Consider the following 4137-nt stretch of genomic DNA (forward strand, 5'->3'; position numbering starts at 1 on the left):
CAGGATGGGGACAGGTTCTCACTTCCTGTGACAGGATGGGAATAGGTTAAAGCTTCCTGTGACAGGATGGGGACAGGTTAAAGCTTCCTGTGACAGGATAGGGACAGGTTCTGACTTCCTGTGACAGGATGGGGACAGATTCTCATTTCCTGTGACTGGATGGAGATAGGTTAAAGCTTCCTGTGACAGGATGGGGACAGGTTAAAGCTTCCTGTGACAGGATGGGGACAGGTTAAAGCTTCCTGTGACAGGATGGGGACAGGTTAAAGCTTCCTGTGACAGGATGGGGACAGGTTCTCACTTCCTGTGACAGGATGGACAGGTTAAAGCTTCCTGTGACAGGATGGGGACAGGTTAAAGCTTCCTGTGACAGGATGGGAACAGGTTAAATCTTCCTGTGACGATAGGGGCAGGTTCTCACTTCCTGTGACAGGATGGGGACAGGTTCTCACTTCCTGTGACAGGATGGGGACAGGGGCTACCTGCATTCAGGCCCATCATACTGTGGAGACAGCTGCCTTAGGAACCAGAGTGGAGGTGGAGCCCCTAGGCCTTGGCGACCTGCCCAGGAAGTCCTGCCACGTGGACTGTTTAAATTCTCCAGTTGGAGCATCTACCACCCTCGTCTTCCATCACGTCCCCCACCAGCTTGGTGAGTTTTCATCTTCGTTCTGGGTTACTTGGGCTTATTTCACACTCACGTGGAGAGTGAGCGTGGTCTCCTTTACCGCCTACCTCAGCCTCTCTAGCAGGACTGATGGCACCCTCTCACCTGACCAGCCAGAGTTTTAGAAAGGCCGGCCCTGGGGTGGGCCATGGCGCTACAGGTATGTGAGGAACGGGCACACTGAAGAGCGAGCCATGCCTGGGAGGGAACCCGGAGCAGAGGGAGAAGTAGGAGAAGAGGTGGCCTGGGCCCGAGACAGCCCAGCCGCAGAGACAGCCAAGCCCAGGCCGATGGGAGCGCTCCAGGTGACCTGACCTGGGCGGTGTGGCTTCACGCTGCCCATCCCACCAGCTCACTTCCCTTCACATCCTTCTCCTCACTCCACTGACGGGAGACAAGCTCCGCGAGTGCATGACTCCAGGCCGCAGTCAGTGGCTGAGCCAAGTCAGCCTGTCCCACTTCAAAGACTTTACATCCTCTCTCTCTCTTTCTCTCTCACACACACACTTGCACACACACACATGCACACACATACACACACTTGCACACACATGCACACACATACACACACACTTGCATGCAGACGCAGCTGCTTTAGAAAGGGCCCGGTGGGCCTGGCCAGCAGGTGGCGCTAGTCTCCTTCAGTGCGTTAAGTTTGCCCACCTGTGTGGCCTGTCCCCTCTCCAGGAACAGGGTTTTGATTTGGAAACATTGACCCAGCACGTGTGGATGGAGGGGAATGGGAGGTGTGCATGACGTCCTGGTACAGCTTCCGCAGCCATCACACACAGCCAGCCGGACATGCCTTCCTGCTCACGGGTCCCCACAGTCAGTCACAGAGCCCCCAGCCCTCCTGGCACTGGGCATTTCTCAGCCTGACTCCTAGGCCACTCGCTGCCCAAGGACATGGCGGGCGCCCTGGTTTTATCTCCGTGCCCAGCATGGGCGCGGCACCTCCTGTGTGTTGAGCAAATGTGCACGAATCGGCATGGCCCCATTTTCCTGATCGGTTCCAACATCAGCTGTTCTGTCGAGCAGTGCCCTGATGTACCGAACCGCCCGAACACCTGCTGCTGCTTCTGGCAAACCTCCTGCAGACGGGGAAGGGCACGGTCTTCATGGGTCTACCAGTGGTTCTCAACCTTCTGGCCCTTAAATACAGTTCCTCATGTTGTGACTCAACCATAAAATTATTTTCGTTGCTACTTCATAACTGTAATGTTGCTACTGTTATGAATCATAATGTAAATATCTGATATGCAGGATGGTCTTAGGCGACTCCTGTGAAAGGGTCGTTCGACCGCTAAAGGGGTCGCGACCCACAGGTTGAGAACCACTGGTCTAGACTGAGGCGGGTCCATCACTACATCTATCACAGAGCAGAGGAGAGCCAGCCCCTGGTCCCCGCACCTTGGTGTCCACCTCATCATGCATACAAGAAAAATGTGCCCCAATTTTTTAGTCACAACACCCCATATTCCATGAAAAAGTAATTTTGAAAGCCACCACATACCAGACAAAAAAGGTCCTCAAGGCCCCGTCCTTCTCCCAGGACACAGGGCCATTCTGGCCACCCCAGGCTGGGTGACGCTTGCCACTGTCCCTGACTTTCATGCTCCTAGAGACAAGCCCCAGGAGCCGCCAGGGCAGGGCCTCACCCCGTCTGCTGGCAGCTGCACCCTCAGGCCAAGAGCCGTGCCAACCAAGAACCAAGGCTGCCCAGCCCGCTCTGCCTTCCGAGACCATGAGTCTCAGGAGGCTCCGCGGAGGAGAGAGGATTTCCAGTTCCACCCCAGGCGCCGGGACCTGGGGACACCCCTCAGGCGGGCAGGGGGGATTGTGTGGTCAGGATCTGCACAGCCTGCTCGGTCCGCGAGGCCCAGCCCTGTGGTCTGTGGCCAGCCTGCTGGCCATGCTCCAGTTACTGCCCTTGGTCACCAGGGACACTGCCCAGGAGACCGCATGGAGAGAGGGAGGCTTCGACCTTGCCCCTCGAGGGCCTTGAACAAGCCGCTCTCGCTGAATGGCAACCACAGACGGGCTGCCTCCAGCCTTCCTAGTACAGCTCTAGTACAAACCCCTTCCCAAGGTCATGGAACCAGTTCTTTAAGAGGAGTTATGAGGAGGAAGGAAATGGGCTGTAAAACAGAAAATTCCACTGACGTCACTTGTCAGTGACTTGTCACTATGTTCCCACTAAGGGATCGGTGCTCCCATGGCCTCTGAGGAAGCCCCGTACTGGACTGGGCAGCCCTCGACTTGGACTCCAGGCTGGTCAGTGATTCCTCAAGAGGGGCCAGAACAGGAGAAACTGTAACCAGACAGATTTCCGGGAGCAGCAGTGGTGTCCCGTGACCATGTGGCCCATCAGAGGGCCAAGGAACCCAGCGGCCACACGGCCGGCTCCCAGAGCGAGGCTGCGGGGAGGCCGCAGAGCCTCTGCATTGACACTGGGTCCGGAGGAAACCGCAGTGGGCAGACCTCCCTTCTGGCCACCACTGCGCTCTAAGCCCAGCGCTCACTGGGCTGGCTCCTGGGGCTTGTCCCTGCCGGTGCTCACTGGTCCCCAAGGCCTTGCCAAGCAGGGATGACAGATGCAACAAGGGCCCCTGAGTGGCCGAGAGACTGCCCCGAGGCCACGGCACTGAGGAACAGGAGAGCCACAGACTGGCAGTAAAATAGGCCTTGGGGTGCCCACCCACACCCCGCAAGAGGTGAACTGGAGCGAGCTTTATGGAGCGGGCTTTGCCCTACAGTCACAGGTCATCCTACAGGAGCCCAGAAGGGGGGCGTCCCCACTCCCTGTACCACTGAGGACATGGAGGTCATGAGGGGACCTGCTTCCGGTCAAGGTCAAGGGACTTGCCTGACTACAAAGCCGTATCAGCATCCCAGGTGGTGAGAACAGTCATGGGCCTCGCCTGGCCTCCTCAGGTCAGGACCCTCTCAGCTCCATTCTCCGCCTGTGCCGCTGGGTGGCACCAGTGAGCAGGAATGGGCATTCATACAGCAGCCACCTTCCCTGGAGGGGCCCCCGGGAGCCGCCTGCTGCCTCTCGCCTTTACAGTGGGTGGGCCCACGTCCTGCCCTTATTTATGAAGAATGATGATCCCCCTCTTTACCAGCCCAGGGAGCAGGTGATGAATCCATGAGGTGGGGACAGACCAGGCCTTCGGGCATCAGCCGCTCAGTGAGGCTACACTGCTCCTTGCTGAACACCCCAGGTCATTGCTGGGAGCTGCTTCCTTCTGTTTAATGGGTGTCTACACCCCACTGTGGTCGTGCCCTCCACCCCCTCCCTCTCTGCCTGCCTCAGTTCTTCCTGCTTCATTTAAGCATTGCCTAAGCCAAACGCCCCCTGCCGCCACCCCAGCTATGTGGGGGCCCTCCTTGGTCTCAGCACCCCTGAACTCTGGCCATTGCTGGTTTTGCAGTGCTGCTAGTGGGCAGGGGTTGGGGGCCTCTCAGCC

The 4137-nt window shown here is 58.0% G+C and overlaps 1 protein-coding gene and 1 long non-coding RNA gene across 5 annotated transcripts in view; one reads left to right on the forward strand and one right to left on the reverse strand.

Moving 5' to 3' along the window:
* The window catches only part of LOC106694697, a 2456-nt gene extending 1297 nt beyond the window's left edge, over positions 1–1159 (forward strand). For 3 of the 4 annotated variants that reach the window (XR_002826666.1, XR_002826665.1, XR_002826668.1), the window contains one exon: positions 77–1159. This is a non-coding gene — a long non-coding RNA (uncharacterized LOC106694697). The remainder of the gene's footprint in view (positions 1–76) is intronic. The other variant, XR_002826667.1, reaches the window with a different exon arrangement.
* The window catches only part of FBLN1 (fibulin 1), a 64148-nt gene that overhangs the window by 25160 nt on the left and 34851 nt on the right, over positions 1–4137 (reverse strand).

Source organism: Myotis lucifugus, unplaced genomic scaffold (genome assembly GCF_000147115.1).
Source record: "Myotis lucifugus unplaced genomic scaffold, Myoluc2.0 scaffold_582, whole genome shotgun sequence".
Taxonomy (NCBI): domain Eukaryota; kingdom Metazoa; phylum Chordata; class Mammalia; order Chiroptera; family Vespertilionidae; genus Myotis; species Myotis lucifugus.